Source organism: Pinus tabuliformis, chromosome 4_2 (assembly GCF_031772625.1).
Source record: "Pinus tabuliformis cultivar Carrire ecotype Pingquan chromosome 4_2, CPIR1, whole genome shotgun sequence".
Taxonomy (NCBI): Eukaryota; Viridiplantae; Streptophyta; class Pinopsida; order Pinales; family Pinaceae; genus Pinus; species Pinus tabuliformis.
Window position 1 is genome coordinate 822304574 of NC_142304.1, and position 20827 is coordinate 822325400.

The window sequence follows — 20827 nt, forward strand, 5'->3', positions numbered from 1 at the left end:
TTCCTTGCATAGGAAGGTCCAAAAACCAAGGCATATCCCTGCCTCAAAACCATCATACTGGTCATAACATGTTCATAGAAATCAATGGACACTATTGGGTACTAGTGTCCCATAATGGCCCTACTCCTGAAGTGTTTTATCAACATATTGTTGCATGTTCCAATTCCTTTTTGTTATTGTTGCTAATCCTTGCAGTCGGTTTCAACCACCCAAAAGGGCATTTTCCATGCTTTCCTGTACCAAGCACATAACTGCCATTAGATTAAAACAAATTGAAATAAATCCAAATCATACCTCATTGGTGGCCCGTTAATAAGGTACACTTGCACTTATGTCCACTTCCTGTCACAGCAAGTCAAACTAGTATCTTGACCAAATCATCGTGTATAAACATATCACATATGGTTAGCTCAAACTCAACCATCATAAATCAAGAACCATGAATCGCATACAATCATCATAAAGCATAATCATAGATCACATGTATAATTGAAACTAAAAGAAAATATCGATACTTATCCTTTAATCAATCCTTAGCTTCTACCTATATCCTTTTTCCTTTCCGTACACACATCGGATTGGTTGCCACACTCGACAAACACCCAGTACCTTCTCTTCAACCATGTATACATACACAATGTACATCACAACACATAAATCCACCCACAGCGTACAACACCACACAATGCATACACTTACACCTAATATACATCATGACACATTCACCTACACCCATTGTATAACACAACACAATACATACTCCTACATCCAGTCTATAGCACAATACACATAGTACAACAAAACAAATACACGTCACGATGCCACGACTACACAATGCACATACGTCCTACCCTATGTACACAACACATCATGTACTACATGCACACAATACCACATGTACACCAGTACCAAATGTAAACAATGCCACCTGTACACAACACCACCTGCACAATGTGTACACAACATCACATGTACATGACACCATATGCACAACGTGTACACCACACCACCTATAAAATGTGTACACAATACCACATGTACACAATACCACACGTACACAGCACCACATGCACACAACACCACATGTACAATCATGCACACAACATCATATGTACATAGCACCACATGTATCACATGCACGCAACACCATATGTACATAGCACTACATATACAACATGTACATAGCACCATATGTACACAACAACACATATCCAACATGTGCACAGTATGATATGTACACAACACCGCATAACCAACATGTACATAGCACCATCTATATCCAGCACTGCATATACAATATACACACAACACCATATATAAAATAGGCACACAACATCATATGTACACAATACTACATATAAAACATGTACATAGAACCATATGTACATAGCACTGCATATACTATACGTACACAACACCATATGTATAGAGTACAATATATGCAACATGCACGCAACACTATATGTATACAGTATTGCATATGCAACAAGCACACAACACTATATATGAAACATGCACACAACACCATGGGTACATCATGTACAACAGATACACAACAATAGTACTGCACACTAGAAAGAAACATTGTCTCTACCAGGCAACCTAACTTACAGTGTACTTCCATTGTCCATGCTTGTCCCAACATGTCGCAGGTCACACTTCTTTCACTTTGTTGATGTATCCTGCAACATAGCATGTCCATAACATAAACATATACATAGTACAAACACATCATATCAACCATATGCACAAGATACTAACCCCATAAATCTATGAGGGCTACTCTTCCCACTTGATTCATCATAAACCAAGAACCTCTTCATGCCATTCACCTACATAAGCAATCATTCCTCCACAAGAATGATTCTTGACGACCCTGCCAAACAACAACATGCATACATATGTATATACATATAAATATATGCATAAAATAATCATGATTCTTGACGATCCTGTCAGACAATAGCATATGTACATACATATATAGGCATCACCGCAATCATGAGAACAACATAATTACCAAATATCATAATTTTAAGGTTAAGAGAATTTCCTTTATCCATGCACAACCTTGAGACCAAAAGTTCCCAACGTAGCCAAGGCATCTAATGCCTCAAATCAATTTACTCTACCTTTCCTATTACCTTTCTCATGACTATCATGTCACTGTCCATTTACCTCAATGGACCCCACCAATCCAACTGGTTGTCATATTCTTGCCTTCAGTTTCCCTTATACACATACTGAGCTTCATCCAGGTCTTACATTACATTCTAGGTTTCCTTCAGCTCTCCCTCAGCTCCATCAACTTTCCTCTTTCCCAAACCAATTCCCAAGACCCCTCAAAACATAAAATACAAGAACAAGAAACAAACAAGAATAAAACCATGAAAACCAATAACAATACAACACCACAAACAAAGTGGTATGGTCATACACTATACATAAAAAAATCACAAAAGACTGAAAGCACAAGACTAACAATAGATACCATGACCCAATCCCATGGCTTCCCAGTGATTCCAAGGGAAATCTCAACCCAAGCCTTCTTCAAGATTTCATGGCAGTCTCTTTACCATGCAATTCTATCTAACATAATTCCATAAACACATAACTATCAATGTATAAACAAATATAACAATATACCAATTATCTTACCTTGTGCCAAGCACGTTGTCTTGTAACTGAACACACATGTTAGCCACATGTTCCAAATATCAAGATAACATATCTATCAATTTGAAATCAACATTTACCAAGTCTAAAAACCATGTCATAATCAACAAATAACTCACATCCATCAGTCATAATACATAATGCTACAACTATCACCTACTTACACTCAAGTACATATCAATTGTCTCAACACATATGTGTTAGTGCAACCATCTTAAAACAAGATCATTTCTTCATGCAATCTTATAGACACATACTCATATCATGCAACTAATTATACATTTAAACAACAAACAGACGACATAATAGACACCAAACACTCAAATACCAAATAGACAACATAATCAACCATTCAAGCACCAAGTAGAATACATAAGCAAACTCATACCTTAATGTATCTCAAGGGAGGCTATCCCATATGTACAAGTTAGACCATACTAGTACAACAAAATATCACAAATATATCAACTCATACCTAAATATCATAACCATAATCGTCGACATAGACCAATCTAGGCTAGTATGATACATATAACATCAAGATACTAGTTGCATTGAACATACTCATCGTTAATACAACTGCAATGTGTATTATGAAAAAATGGAGACCCAAATTTCTACTACAACAACTAATTAAGTTTCTTCTATTTGTTAAATTACTGAACAAATTATTTATTACATCCTACAGAAAATACTGAAACTAATACACTGCAACCTTCACCAATTAAAATTATATGCAGAAACAAGAAACTTGGCAAGAAATAAATACACAACACATTACATCTTTATTTTTGGACAAATGTCCTTGAAAAAACCCAATGCAGGAAAATCGATGCAGCAGCTAAGGGTTTGTATTATTAAGCAGTATTTTTCTTAATACAATTCCTTGGAAGCCCAACTGCCTCTTCAGAGACATCCAATAAAATTGGAATGATATAGATTAGATTAGCATGGCCCCTACACAAAGATGACATGCACAAATCGAGAAATGGTCTAAATTTTTAAGAAAAAATCAGTCTAGTACGATGGGAGCAAGTCACCCTCCCTTATAAAAAAGGAGGTCTAGCAATCCATTTACCAGGCCAAATGAACATTGCTTTAGGGATAAAAATAATTTGGAGAACGATAAGTGGAAAGGAATACTAGTGGGAAAAATTTCTAGCCATGAAATATCTAAATCATCATAGAACAAAATTGATAACTGAACCTATTCTAGTCAGGCCTTGCGCACAAGTTTGGAAACTTGTAAAGAAGATAATTCTCCTTATAAGAGATCAAATTTCTAAAAATCCAGGGAATGGAAAAACAGTTGCAATTTGGGAGGATCGAATAATGGGAAGAGATAGTCTAAATCTTAAGCGGGATTTAAGAGGACTCCATTGTTGGATGGAAGAGAGAAGGATAAATACTTTATATTCAATCTCTGAGTGGGGTCATGATAACTGGCTTGAATGGAAAATACCAACAATTCCAAAAAGATTAAAAGGTCAATGGGAGAAACTAAAATCTCACTTATTAAAAGCAGCTCCCATAAACAGAGAGGATCAGGATGACTTTGTGTGTGACTCAAATGGAGGGGAATACACAGTGAAATCAGGGTATAAAGTCCTCCAAGAACAGCAAAACCAACAAGACTAGAGTCTATGGAAGGTAACCTGGAAAACGGAATTCCTCCCTAAAATCAAAGCTTTCATTTGGACTCTTCTTAAAGGGAAAATTCTAACCTATGAAAATTTAAAAAGAAAAAAGAAAAAAAAGGAATACAAGGGCCTTCTAGATGTGTCATGTGTCAAATGGAGGAAGAAACAATTCAACACCTCTTCATGGATTGTAGGGTGGCCAGAGAATGATGGACCCAGATAACAAGTCTGCTGGAAATAAATATAAATTTTTCAAATCCGTTGTCAACACATTATAAAACTTGGGAGAAGAGCTACCTGTATTCAAAGAGAAACAAGGCCACAATAAGCAGGATCTGGAATTGCCTCCCCTCAATTCTATGCTGGCAAATTTGGCTAGCTAGAAACAAATGTATATTCAAAGAACAAAACCAAGAATAGGCAAGATTCTTTCAAAAACATGGAGTCTAGTATCAGAAATAATAAGCTCCAATGGAATGTCAAATGTGCATCAAAACATCCTACAGCAAGAAGAGAAAGATTGGTACAGCAAAGGAATATTATAAAAAAAGATAGAAGCAACAGCAAAAAAAAAAAACTCTCACAGCCATGAATTGGAAGTTAAGGCTGGACAATAAAGAATTGGAAGAATGGAGGAAAAAACAAAAAAGATTCAATCTTTCTTTTGATGGGGCATCAAAGAATAATCCAGGAAAAGCAAGTATATGTGGAGTAATTACAGACCCAAATGGGAAAACAATTATTACTTATGAATGGAGTCTTAGAGAAATGACAAACAACAAGGCGGAAGCATACAACCTTCTCTTAGGCACAAGATTGTTAAAAAAACTTGTGATCAAGGACCCTATAATTATAGGAGACTCAACAATCATCATAGCAACAATGGTAAATGAAAATGACTTCAATAGTTTCGCTATTAATAAAATTTGTCAGAGGATCAGATCAAATATACAAATTCTGGGAAAAATAACTTTCAATCATGTGTTGAGAAATCAAAACAAGGAAGTAGATAATTATGCCAACAAAGCACTTGAAAGATCAGTTGGGACTGTCAAGGAAAACAACGAAGTCTATATAGTAAACATACCATGATTTCCACAACTATGATGAGGAGTGAGAAAGGAGAAAGTGGAAAGAAGCATAACAAAAGGAAAGATAAAGATGATCAAATCTTCATTCCCAGATTCAGATTGTCTACAGAATACAAAGAAGATTTGTTATCAGTGGATCTTAAGTGTAATCTGCAAGACACAGAGCACAAAATCAACTCAATGCCCAAAAATCTTCATAGCATGTTTGACAAGGATCACAGGCATCCTTTACCTCTGAGCAAAGATGATAATAGTCATATCAGCCACAAGCTTCAGGATTGAAAATGTCACACAAGTGCAAGGTGTTATATAACGGGTAGTTGTACAAGTGCAAAGGTGATCTACATCATGATATTCACCTATAGTAGTAGGTTAATGTTCCACTCTAAGGTCAATAAATTGGTCGAAGAGCACAGTCAGTTTCGTTATATAGAAAGTCCAACTTATTCACATTCAGGCTATCTATTAAATGATCATATTTCTTTGTATCCCCTTGCCTGTAGTCCTCCTGATGATTCATTAATCACTCTTTAGTGCTCTTCCCCGAGTGATTGCACCTTCAGTTTATCTCTCACTCCTAATCCAAACACTCAAAATCTCATAATAGCTCTTCTCCTCTTCCATGCTGCCCCACTCTATCTAATTCATAGGTTTCGATTCTTAAGAATTACCCTCATTTTGAGAGCAGTATCATCTTCCAAGCGTCCTCAATCTTCTGGTTTCTATGATTCAAATTCTCTAAACACCCTCTACCTTTCGCATAATCAGTATCTTCTAGCTAGCTACTCATCTCAAGACAACTCCTTCAATTATTATTGGAACACAAAGCAGGGTCTGTGCTCTTTTCGTTCTCTCAGAGCTTTGGGGATCTTTCATCAAGTAGACTCCATTAGCCACAACTTTGCCATCAAGAACAGAGGAAAAAACGTAGCACATCAAAGTAATAGGGCCATCACAGGGATCAAAAAAGACACATCCTCTACAGCAACTCAAAGCAATACAACGGCTAGCAATCCTTTAGAGAGAGCAGAAAAGAACGATAGTTGCCCAAATTGCAGGGCCAATAGGTTCATGATTAGAAGGTTTAACCAAGCTTTAAAGGACCTCAGGGCAAAAATGAAAACGGCCAATGTGTACATGCAAAGAGACATAGATAAATAGAGAGATGAAATAGAAGATATAAAAGACAAATTCAAGCATCTTGAAGAAATAGTCAAGTACATCAAGACCCTCAATCAAAGCCAGTAAGGGGAAACATCCACCAGGAATAGCAAGAAGTGTCACCCTCAGCAAGAGAAATCAGTAAATCAGTTTTGGTGGTCCTGTCTTTCGTATAATGCAGTGCAAATATACTTTTCTCCTAGGACAGTTTGTAAGGCAATATGCCATACTAGTATTGGATTTTTATAGAACTAAGGCTGCAAGTGCGGATGTTGGGACTGCGCTCCCATTTTGTGCACTACAATTGAACCAGCCTCCTTCCGAATGTATAAGGAGCTTTCTCCTTTTCTCTTTTTCAATATAAAAAAATATCCGAATGTGTTAAAAAAAAAAATCCTTGGAAGCCCAACTGGCTATCTGATACAGAGAGAAATTGGACAAAAAGAGTAGTGAGATGATCTCACCCTGTCACTAGAAGAATCATCACTAATTTGTGTTGGAGGTGAGACTCTGCACTGCCTCTGCGTAGTGCTTCATCAAGCCTACGCAGTCACTACAGCTAGGATTGTGCAACACCAACTTCTGATCCTCTATTGGCTGGAAAATTCAGATCTCATGCCTCCCGATCTCACACCCCAGCTCTGGCACTAGATCCCACTTGTTCCTCAGCAGAATTTCGATCTCCCTCTGAAGCTTTGCACTGCCACATCGTAACTTTACATGGCCCTGCTGAAGCCTCTTTCGACATGTTTATGCCCTTTCTTCCTTGTATTGTCCGGTCTAAGAAAACTTCCCCCAAAACTATCCCTACCCCTCACTACAAGAAATCTCCTCAATTGATTCTCTAACAACTGATGTGTTTCCCTATCTGAGAAATTCGATCTCTTGATCTCTCTCCGATGTGTTTTCCAAATGCCCATCGAAATCCTTCTTATAATCCTCCAGTTGAGTAATAAATGACCCATATTAGATTCTAATCAATGGCTCAGATCATTTGGACTCGATCTTCATCTTCTTCTAGAATTTTCACCCTTAGTTTGATTAATACCCTTTAATTATTTTAATTTCCTAAGTTTAAACTTAGGCACCCATTAAAAATAATTAATTATTTTAATAAAACCTTCTCTGGATGGAATTTCCCAAAACGATTTATGGGTATTGTGGAATACATTTGTCCTAGCCTCCTTGCAAATTTTGAGGCTTAGAGCATATCTGATGCTACCAAAAATCAACACTCCCTCTCATCAAGGAATGTGCTCTAGTAATGCAACCTACTGAAGCATCACCCTTCTCTGTAACATCTCCCTCTCAGCTGCTGATTTATGACATCACTGCCCACCCACTACTACCAAAATGTTGCATTTGTATTGGTGTTGACCTTGCCACTGCCAACACTGCATATGTACTATAACCCTCATAAGTTATGCATTTGTGTTCTTGTTGGCACTGCCAATGCCAACACTGCATCTTCACTGCAACCTTATCCAACTGCTGCTCTACTACATCAACAATGGAAAATAATCCAAAATTACTGAATAGGTGTTCAGCATGATGCATTTGTTTGTTGGAGTTCTGAATGTTGCTAGTCTCTGTGCTAACCCTCTGAAGCCTTTGTGTTGCTTCTAACTTTGCACTATGCCAACTCTTCTCTACGTTGCTCAGTTTCTAGCACTCCTAGCTACTACAATTGTCACTCTAACACTCCTCTGCACCAACTCACACTGGTCCATCCTACTACTTCTGATATGGGCTCTTGTAGCAAGGTATTGATCCAAGAGGTGGAATCCTCAAGGATCCTACCCATCTGTAGTTCTTTCGAACTACAGTTATAGATCACACCACCTCTCCCCTGGAGGTATCTAGGAAACCATGGAAAACTCCTCCTCCTCGATCTTTATAGATACAGCCTTCAGATCATGCTTCTCATCTTTATCCTTCTTCGTGAGAGGACATTGTGTAGCGTAGTGATTCACCACACTAGAAGCACTTGATCTTCAAGACATATTTCTTCTTCTTTTGTTGCTCCTCTTGCCCCTCTGATGCAAGGGTTGCATTCTCTTCCTCCTCCTTGGGCTTCGTTCCAATGATGTTGCTACTATCAAGTTTGCACTTGACTAAGTCTCTCCTCATCTCTTCCTATTGAAGAGAAAACCACATTCCCTCCCAATCTTGAAATCTTTCTCTGCCAAGGATGCTCTGAACAAATATTTGCAATTCTTCTGAAATAAAATTTAGGGCTAGCCTCACCATCTCGGTAGGCTGAGGTGTTGACCCCACAATTTCCAATGATTCTCGGATTTCCTGAAGCTTCATTAGGAATGGATCTGTATCAATGATCTGCTTCCCTTTGCCATTCCCCTTATCGGGTTCTGGCTCAGGGTCGGAACATGCATCTGATTCGGAAGCCTTCAACTCGGCCACCAGCGACTGCTTGGTCCGACACTCACTTGTGTTATGAGTGGGACTCTTGTGGAACTCACACCACTTTCCTGTGTCCTTCTTCGGCTTCGTGGTATTGTTCTTTTCTTGCGGCTTCGACGGGTTGTCTTGGGTCACCCCGCCTTGGCTTTGTCCTTTGGGCTTCGGATTTGCAGATCCAAAATCTCGCTTCTTTTGTTTCAACTTTTGCTCGATTTTGACAGCGTATCGGTATGCTGTGCCGAGTGAGGGGATGTTCAAAAACACCATCTCTTCCTGGATGTATCTGTGTAGGCAGCTGCGGTATTTGAGTACCAGATGCAGCTCAGAATCTTTGATACCCAACTGTGTGCGAAGGGTAAGAAAAATGTTTGTGAACTCTGGCACATCTTGGTCCCGTCCCTGCCGCAGTGTGGTCCATTTGATGTATTTGTCCTCATAGCTTCCGACAGGGTAGTACTGCTCCTTGATGGCATCCCGGAAGTCATTCCAAGTGGGTGCGGCTGAAAATAGTGAGCCTGTACTTTCATCCTTCTGCTCGCAGTAGGTTTCCCACCAGTCCTTGACGTGGGGGGCTGCTTTGAGAAGAGCGAAAACAATCTTTTCCCGACTTGAAAATTCATGAACAGAAAAATACCCATCTAGCAGATTTAACCATTTATCTACGGCATCTGCGTCTATTTGACCCTCAAAGATGGGGATCTCAAAATTAACTTGTACCTTAAATGGCGTGGCGTTTCCAGAGTCGCTGTTGGAAGCCGATGCGTCGCCTCTGGGTAGCCGCTGAAGGATCTGCGCAAAGCTATCCATCATCACGTTCCTTTGCCGCTCGAGCGCTTCTTCGAGCAAGATTTTGATAGGATCTCCTGCCCCCTCGTCTTTCTTCTCATCCGCCATGGGAGGCCGTCGGGATTTGCGAGGCTGGTCTTGCAAACGTTCGACCAGTTCAAGCCCTAACTCCTTATATCCCGACCTCATTGGGGACATGCAAAGAAAAACAGAGAAAAAAACTGACCGCTCTGATACCACTGATCCGGATTTAAACAGGAACGTAACAAATTACAGAGATAACCATAGACACAAAGATGCAGCGGAAATAATACTTCATTTCATTAATGGAAAATACTGAAATATGCTTACAACCAGAAATGGAAATAAACCAGCTAGGGCGATGGTAGCTTATCTCTGAGAAGAGATGTGATGGCTACATGCCTCTGAACTGTTCCGAACTGAGTTACAATGAGGCTCGAAGGCCTATTTATTGTTGAGAAACAATGGAAAACCCTTCACATCCCGAAACCTAACCCCTAGAAGATGAAATGCCAAATTGTGGGCCCCGTTTGGGTAAATTGGTACATCAATTTCCTGGGGTCGTAACTTCGGCATACGATCTCCGTTTGATGCGTACGATAGCTCGTTAGAAAGATCTATCCGAGTACTACCACTTTGGGAGGCAACATCGGTCCATGGACCTATGTTGCCCCAGAATCCCAAAAAAACGTCGTTTAGGGCCTCAAAACGGCTCCGGAAGTTCAGGACCCGAAAAACTGCTAAAAATAGTAAACTGTGCTACAATTTAGGAAACTGAAAAGACTGAAAGAGACAATTGTGGGGGTCCAAATGGGTTGGTGGGTGGCCACCAACATCCACCTGGATCACTAGCATATAACAACAACAAGTTATATATCATGCACATCAACAAAATATAACCTAATCATGAAGCTAACTTTATTGAGGAGAGTTTTCAACGAAAATCACATCAAAATTCATTTGTCGATGTGTTTCGAACAAGAATGTATGGTTCATATAACAACAACAAGTTAACCTATAACCTACTCAACAATTACATATAAACTAATCCTCAAGTTATCTAACATATAACAACAATAGCAATGCATACAACCACAGGTTACCATCATTCATAAATATCTGACACATTTGCATATGACTACACTAATCAACTAGCATCTATCATGTATGTAACCATAACATCAATATAACAATCCTTAACCTACATACTTGCATGTCCAACATACAACATGTATGGCAACATTCTCTTTCCTTGAGGTTCAATGCTACAACTTCACTTTGATGGTCTGCATCTCTCGTTTTATGTCAGCCAACACATTAGCATCATAACATACCAATAGCATCATGATGACATAAAATGTATACAATGACCTCACAATGCATGCATAACAACATATATACACTGACATGCATAAAAAATTCATGTACAACCGACATGCATTCCTTACAAACACACCCGAACAACAACACCATCAACCTTCACATGGCGACATCACTACAACCATGATCAACATCATGCAAACACAACAAGCACATAGTACACAAACATAAAGAACACATGAAACTGGCATGCAAGTAATGCATAACCAATCATGCAATCATGACGACACACTTCACAACAATAACATCCTCTTTCACATTGTGACATCACTACAACCATGACCAACACCATGCACATGCAACAATAATATAGACCACAAGGATGATTAACAAATGTGCAACCAGCATTAATGCATAACCAACACACACTTCCCATGCAGTTTGAGGGGTGAACTATGCTCTGATATAACTCTGTAACACCCTCCTCCCACAACTACCCAAGCAACCGACCAGCCAAGGTAAACATGCGGCGAGAGGCCACTATGATATGATTCGACCTCCTAATTCATGTTAAAGAAGTGGAACCAATAGAAACATGCCATACATACATCCAACATTAGCATTAGGACCCTCAAGAACCAACCCAACCTTTCTTCCAACCAGCCCCTAGGTCCCACTGACAATTTAGACTACTTGACCGCTGGACGCTCTCATGCTATGGGAATGTCAATATCCAAGGACCTTTGGACACTCTCATAGGCCTACAAGCCAGCATACAGGGACTCTTTTTCTTAGTTATGTGCCAACCTTCCTAGGAATTAAGCGACATTTTCGGGCCCAAAGCCCAAGTCACTGCCCAAAATTGCATGATACCTCCAGAACAATCAAATAACAAGGAAATGGAAGTGCAAAAGCAATCATTTGAATGAGACCTTGACTGGACCCCTACTAGCCATGACAGGAATTTCATCAAACATATCACGAATATGTAATCTATAGGTGTAAACAACCTATATGGGCATAGGGGTCTCATACTTATCAGAGATTCTCTATGAGACATTGATGCCTCAACATATTAACTACCATTTCATACATTAGGTCATAGATACATTGATCGTTCCTTTACAAGTAAAAATATGATGAGAACCATACATATCTAATGTCATAAAACACATATATAACTAGCATAATAGCAGAAGAAATACCAATGCAATCACAGCCATATAAACCACATATAATCCATTATAATACTCATAGAAATACAAGGAGAAATAACCTCATATTGATGATGCAAAATCCAATCCCGGGATGGTACTTCCACATTCCACCCGACCGTAGAATGGTTGAGCCAAATCTCTCTTCAGCCATTCACCCCTGTGTCATATTCCAACCATGAATGTGGGATCTCATAGAACACATCAATCCAAAACCATTCAGGACTTCGAGAGGCCATCCACCTCAACCCATAAAACAATGATTCCACCTCATGGTCGGACATCACAAAACTATCATCATATTAGTCTCTATCCTAGACATCGAGGGATCCAGGGCGTTTTTTCCAACCAAGGCTCCAGGACTAGTAACTCAACCCAGATCTACCGACAGGCTCCAAAGAATTTGTCCAACCAAGGCTCCAGGAATAGCAACTCAACCCACCAAGGGCTCCAAAGAGTTTGTCCAACCAACTTAGACTACGGGAGTAGTAACTCAACCTAAGTTGTTACGGGGCTTCCAGAGCATTTGTCCAACCAAGGCTCTAGGAACTAGTAACTCAACCTAAGCTAAGGAAACGTGAGAACTAACCAAAACAAAACAAGGACATAAACCCACAGTATCCATGGCTATCTAGGAATTGGCAAGGTTAGGAAATCCATTGTCAATCCAAGCATTCCTCCATGCTAGTGACAGATCATAACCAAGAAACCACATGCATGTGTCATTCATGCCGAAACTAGTGAGGAAAACATACATGCAACTCGATACCTGCAAGAAAAACTTGTTGTATTTGTTGATCTCGATGTCCTCTTGCACTTTCCCACTCTTCCTTTGCCTTCTTGCTTCAAAAATCCAAATATGCCACAGTCTCCAAGAGTGCTCCAAGAAAACTCTAAGTGTCCAAGAGTGAGAGAGAGAGAGCTCCAAAACTAAATTGACCAATCTTACGCTGACCAAGCCTACGCACTGAACCTCATAAACCTTTTTATTAATGAGGCCTTTATTTTCTTCAATTTCCATTATTTTCCTTCATTTTCCTCCTCACATGCTACCTGTGACCTTTCACCTACCTTTTCTCCTAATTTCCGTTATTTTCATAAATAAATGTGCGAAAATGCCATTTTTGCCTTTGCCAATTTCCTTAGCCATAATAAGCCAAAGTGAACACTCGTTAGGATGTTTTTCCCACTATTAAGCTTGGAATACATGTCCCATGACCATGGCCTTATAATTTTTTACATGGATTTTTAACTAGGGTTGTTACAGCCTCATTTCCATCTACTGGTATCTCTCCCAGACCGGAACCCTTCCCCGAGGTATTAACCATCTGGGAGCAATTCCCCCAGGTCATTACCCTTCTGGTCAAATACCTTTCTTATTCCCTCCCCCTGGAATTTATTCTACCCATGTCATGACTATGTTGAGTTTACCTAACATTACCTTGGGGATCCCAATCTGGTACATTGATCCTCCCAAAAACACTTCTCCTAATCGACTCAAACCTTACACAACTTTGACCCTGGTTCAACCTATTTTTCCTTCCCCTTCCTTTTCTTCATTTCCACAATAGCCTCAAAAAGAAGTTAATCTTGTTGTGAGAGCATTTGGTGAGGGAGGGGAAGCCTAGAAAAAGGGAACCAAATACAAGGAACCCAAAATAACTCTAGCTCCTCCTAACCCTCCAAAGCCTACTCCTCCATGTGCTTTGTGTGTTGTTGTTGGGCATGCCACCAATAATTTTGTAACGCCCTCCTCCCACATTTACCCAAGTTACTAGCCTACCGGGGCAAACATGTGACGAAGAGTTACTATGATATTATTCAGCCTCCTAGATCACCTTAAGGAAGTGGAATCGACAAACCAAAAACCTTAATGACTTCCCCATTAGGTGGTATAGGGACCCCAAGGGCTAAAACACCCTTCAAGGTGCCTAAACCCTAAATTAGACCTATTTTTTCAGTGCTCTGATCTCCCAGAAGTTGGCACAACACTGCTTGATTTCGACTGAAACACTCTAGTCGCATGCATGATTCCTACAAGGGAGTTATTGTAGTCTTTTTCACCCAGTTTTGTGCCTACAACTGTAGGATTTAAGCCACCTTTTAGGCTAAGATCTAGACCTATTCCCATAACTTATTGAAACTTTCTAGAACCATGAATGACACAAGGACAAATCCTTCCACACAAATATTAGACAAGAACTTTACCTAACAAGGACTAGTCATGATAGGAATTTCGTCAAACATGTCACAAATATGTAATCTATAGGTCATAACAACATATCTGATAATAGGGGTCCCATACTTATCTGAGATTTGTAAATAAACATTGATCCTTATCACAATATATGCACTATCATCTATTAGGTCATATATTCATTGTACATTCATTTACCAATCAAAACATGATGAGATCCATACATCATCACTATCAAAAAACATGTTTAACCAGCAAATAACTAGATATATATCAATGATATAACAACCATTAAAGCCACATAATAACAAGTACATTTACATAGAGAACAAAAGAGGAAAATAGCTCTTGTTAACATATGCACAAGCCAACCAAGCCGGGGACTTCCACGAACCACCCGACCATAGATTAGGTTGAACCAATTCTTTCTTCTAGCCAATCATCCCCATGCCATATTCCAAGCATGAATGTGGAACTCACAATAAAACCAATCCAATTTTCCTTAGGCTTTTCCGCAATCCCCACCAAATCACTAGGCCCTACACAAGCATGGATGCCACAAGATTAATCCACCTACATCATGAGGAATTTATTTGCCTCCTAGTCTCTAGGATTACCGTAATATCACCATTCATCGGTCAAGGATTCGTAGGCCAAATCAAGACTCCACCATCCAGGATTTACCATATATCCTGCCATTCACCAGTCGAGGATTCCTAGGCCTAATCAAGGGCACACACCTCTAGGCTTTACCATATATGCCACCATTCACTAGTTGAGGATTCCTAGGCCCACCGAGGTACACAAAATCTGGCTTTACCGCAATGTCACCTTCTCTGGTCTAGGGATTCCTAGGCCTTGTGTTCTTTCTTTCAGAGACCACCTCACTCAGTTTCAAAACCATCTAGAAATCCAACTTAACCAAATAAGAAAAACCACCATCACACCATGGATATTTGAAAATGGAAAGGCAAGACTAAAGAACATTGTCACACCTAGCAAAACCCATGCCAATGACATCAAGACAACCAAATACACACATGCATGTACCATGCATGCCAAATCTAGCAAGGAAATCACACGTGCAAATCGATACTTGCAAGTAATCCCATTATAGATGCTTGATCCTGCTCTTCCTTTCTTGATCTTTGCTTCCCTTTGCCTTCTTTATCCTTCCTTTGCTTTTCTTAATCCAATGTTGAAGTGCTCCAAGAAAAGTCTAAGTGTCCAAGAGTGTGAGAGACAAAATAGAGAGAGAGCTCCACCATAGAAATTTCAAAAGCTACCGACTGATCCTCAGAAGCCTTTTTATCAATGAGACCTCTAATTTCTTCATTTTTCCGTAATTTTCCTTAATTTTCCTCCTCACATGCAACATGTCATCTTTCACCTTCCTTTTCTCCTAATTTCCTTTATTTTCATAAATAAAATGTCAATTAATGCCACTTTGTCTTTTCAAATCCTTTGCAAATTTCCTTTAGCCATAATAATCGAAATGAACATCCACTAGGATGTTTTTCCCAACATTCAACTTGGAATACATGTCCCATGACCTCGGTTATATATATATATATATATTACATGAATTTTTTACCAGTGTTGTTATAGAACCCTCCCCATTAGGGGAACACCATCCTCGATGTTCAATGACACCTACAACCAACAATACCGCTGAAAAGTAGAACATACTACCCATGGAGATTTTTAACTTAGCTCGTTGTAGTATTTACAATGACCTCTGTTGAAATCATGACAATCATTTTGTGCATTGGAGCTTTATAACACAACTCATTACGATATTTACAATAACAACCACATATAATTATGCACATTTGCTTCAACCAGAAAATAACCATACTTTCTATGGAGCTTTATAAATGCAGCTCGATACAGTATTTATAATGATATACACATATGCACATTTTCTCTAACTTGAAAATAAAAGGATATAATGTTTGTATCAATCAACAAGGGAATCCAGAGGCTCGCACCTTCACCCTCAAAAGTTTTACCAAGATTCACCTCCTTCCTGGGAATTCCAAAATCCACTACCAAAGTCAAAGTTGCATCCAATTTCTAGTGCCACAATCCTACTCAATTTTTCCTCTCAGTGAATAGTTACCGGCTCATCGTTGTAGGGCGCACTCCTAATGTACTTTTGATTCCATCTGGAAATGTTAATGACCAAAACAAATACATTCTCTGGTATTTCCTTCTCTGCTACACAGTCCCTCGGGAAATCTGGCCACCCCCTTTCATGCAGTCACTCACCTTCCAAGTTCCCAGCCATCCCCTATCTTGGGCAATCCCTCCTTTGGTAAGGTTTCCTTGCATAGGAATGTCCAAAAACCAAGGCATATCCCTGCCTCAAAACCATCATACTGGTCATAACATGTTCATGGAAATCAATGGACACTATTGGGTACTAGTGTCCCATAATGGCCCTACTCCTGAAGTGTTTTATCAACATATTGTTGCATGTTCCAATTCCTTTTTGTTATTGTTGCTAATCCTTGCAGTCGGTTTCAACCACCCAAAAGGGCATTTTCCATGCTTTCCTGTACCAAGCACATAACTGCCATTAGATTAAAACAAATTGAAATAAATCCAAATCATACCTCATTGGTGGCCTGTTAATAAGGTACACTTGCACTTATGTCCACTTCCTGTCACAGCAAGTCAAACTAGTATCTTGACCAAATCATCGTGTATAAACATATCACATATGGTTAGCTCAAACTCAACCATCATAAATCAAGAACCATGAATCGCATACAATCATCATAAAGCATAATCATAAATCACATGTATAATTGAAACTAAAAGAAAATATCGATACTTATCCTTTAATCAATCCTTAGCTTCTACCTATATCCTTTTTCCTTTCCGTACACACATCGGATTGGTTGCCACACTCAACAAACACCCAGTACCTTCTCTTCAACCATGTATACATACACAATGTACATCACAACACATAAATCCACCCACAGCATACAACACCACACAATGCATACACTTACACCTAATATACATCATGACACATTCACCTACACCCATTGTATAACACAACACAATACATACTCCTACATCCAGTCTATAGCACAATACACATAGTACAACAAAACAAATACACGTCACGATGCCACGACTACACAATGCACATACGTCCTACCCTATGTACACAACACATCATGTACTACATGCACATAATACCACATGTACACCAGTACCAAATGTAAACAATACCACCTGTACACAACACCACCTGCACAACGTGTACACAACATCACATGTACATGACACCATATGCACAACGTGTACACCACACCACCTATAAAATGTGTACACAATACCACATGTACATAATACCACACGTACACAGCACCACATGCACACAACACCACATGTACAATCATGCACACAACATCATATGTACATAGCACCACATGTATCACATGCACGCAACACCATATGTACATAGCACTACATATACAACATGTACATAGCACCATATGTACACAACAACACATATCCAACATGTGCACAGTATGATATGTACACAACACCGCATAACCAACATGTACATAGCACCATCTATATCCAGCACTGCATATACTATACGTACACAACACCATATGTATAGAGTACAATATATGCAACATGCACGCAACACTATATGTATACAGTATTGCATATGCAACAAGCACACAACACTATATATGAAACATGCACACAACACCATGGGTACATCATGTACAACAGATACACAACAATAGTACTACACACTAGAAAGAAACATTGTCTCTACCAGGCAACCTAACTTACAGTGTACTTCCATTGTCCATGCTTGTCCCAACATGTCGCAGGTCACACTTCTTTCACTTTGTTGATGTATCCTGCAACATAGCATGTCCATAACATAAACATATACATAGTACAAACACATCATATCAACCATATGCACAAGATACTAACCCCATAAATCTATGAGGGCTACTCTTCCCACTTGATTCATCATAAACCAAGAACCTCTTCATGCCATTCACCTACATAAGCAATCATTCCTCCAGAAGAATGATTCTTGACGACCCTGTCAAACAACAACATACATACATATGTATATACATATAAATATATGCATAAAATAATCATGATTCTTGACGATCCTATCAGACAATAGCATATGTACATACATATATAGGCATCACCGTAATCATGAGAACAACATAATTACCAAATATCATAATTTTAAGGTTAAGAGAATTTCCTTTATCCATGCACAACATTGAGACCAAAAGTTCCCAATGTAGCCAAGGCATCTAATGCCTCAAATCAATTTACTCTACCTTTCCTATTACCTTTCTCTTGACTATCATGTCACTGTCCATTTACCTCAATGGACCCCACCAATCCAACTGGTTGTCATATTCTTGCCTTCAGTTTCCCTTATACACATACTGAGCTTCATCCAGGTCTTACATTACATTCTAGGTTTCCTTCAGCTCTCCCTCAGCTCCATCAACTTTCCTCTTTCACAAACCAATTCCCAAGACCCCTCAAAACATAAAATACAAGAACAAGAAACAAACAAGAATAAAACCATGAAAACCAATAACAATACAACACCACAAACAAAGTGGTATGGTCATACACTATACATAAACAAATCACAAAAGACTGAAAGCACAAGACTAACAACAGATACCATGACCCAATCCCATGGCTTCCTAGTGATTCCAAGGGAAATCTCAACCCAATCCTTCTTCAAGATTTCATGGCAGTCTCTTTACCATGCAATTCTGTCTAACATAATTCCATAAACACATAACTATCAATGTATAAACAAATATAACAATATACCAGTTATCTTACCTTGTGCCAAGCACGTTGTCTTGTAACTGAACACACATGTTAGCCACATGTTCCAAATATCAAGATAACATATCTATCAATTTGAAATCAACATTTACCAAGTCTAAAAACCATGTCATAATCAACAAATAACTCACATCCATCAGTCATAATACATAATGCTACAACTATCACCTACTTACACTCAAGTACATATCAATTGTCTCAACACATATGTGTTAGTACAACCATCTTAAAACAAGATCATTTCTTCATGCGATCTTATAGACACATACTCATATCATGCAACTAATTATACATTTAAACAACAAACAGACGACATAATAGACACCAAACACTCAAATACCAAATAGACAACATAATCAACCATTCAAGCACCAAGTAGAATACATAAGAGAACTCATACCTTAATGTATCTCAAGGGAGGCTATCCCATATGTACAAGTTAGACCATACTAGTACAACAAAATATCACAAATATATCAACTCATACCTAAATATAATAACCATAATCGTCGACATAGACCAATCTAGGCTAGTATGATACATATAACATCAAGATACTAGCTGCATTGAACATACTCATCGTTCATACAACTGCAATGTGTATTATGAAAAAATGGAGACCCAAATTTCTACTACAACAACTAATTAAGTTTCTTCTATTTGTTAAATTACTGAACAAATTATTTATTACATCCTACAGAAAATACTGAAACTAATACACTGCAACCTTCACCAATTAAAATTATATGCAGAAACAAGAAACTTGGCAAGAAATAAATACACAACACATTACACCTTTATTTTTGGAAAAATGTCCCCGAAAAAACCCAATGAAGGAAAATCGATGTAGCAGCTGAGGGTTTGTATTATTAAGCAATATTTTTCTTAATACAATTCCTTGGAATCCCAACTGTCTCTTCGGAGACATCCAATAAAATTGGAATGATATAGATTAGATTAGCATGGCCCCTACACAAATATGACATGCACAAATCGAGAAATGGTCTAAATTTTTAAGAAAAAATCAGTCTAGTACGATGGGAGCAAGTCACCCTCCCTTATAAAAAAGGAGGTCTAGCAATCCACTTACCAGGCCAAATGAACATTGCTTTAGGGATAAAAATAATTTGGAGAATGATAAGTGGAAAGGAATACTAGTGGGAAAAATTTCTAGCCATGAAATATCTAAATCATCATAGAACAAAATTGATAAATGAACCTATTCTAGTCAGGTCTTGCGCACAAGTTTGGAAACTTGTAAAGAAGATAATTCTCCTTATAAGAGATCAAATTTCTAAAAATCCAGGGAATGGAAAAACAGTTGCAATTTGGGAGGATCGAATAATGGGAAGAGATAGTCTAAATCTTAAACGGGATTTAAGAGGACTCCATTGTTGGATGGAAGAGAGAAGGATAAAT

At 38.7% G+C, this 20827-nt stretch overlaps 2 non-coding genes across 2 annotated transcripts; both read left to right on the forward strand.

Moving 5' to 3' along the window:
- Positions 1–3576: 3576 nt before the first annotated feature.
- LOC149172192 (U6 spliceosomal RNA) lies at positions 3577–3679 on the forward strand. Its single transcript, XR_016259924.1, has one exon. It is a non-coding gene; the product is annotated as a U6 spliceosomal RNA (small nuclear RNA).
- Positions 3680–20320: 16641 nt separating this feature from the next.
- LOC149172193 (U6 spliceosomal RNA) lies at positions 20321–20423 on the forward strand. Its single transcript, XR_016259923.1, has one exon. It is a non-coding gene; the product is annotated as a U6 spliceosomal RNA (small nuclear RNA).
- The last annotated feature ends 404 nt before the right edge of the window (positions 20424–20827 follow it).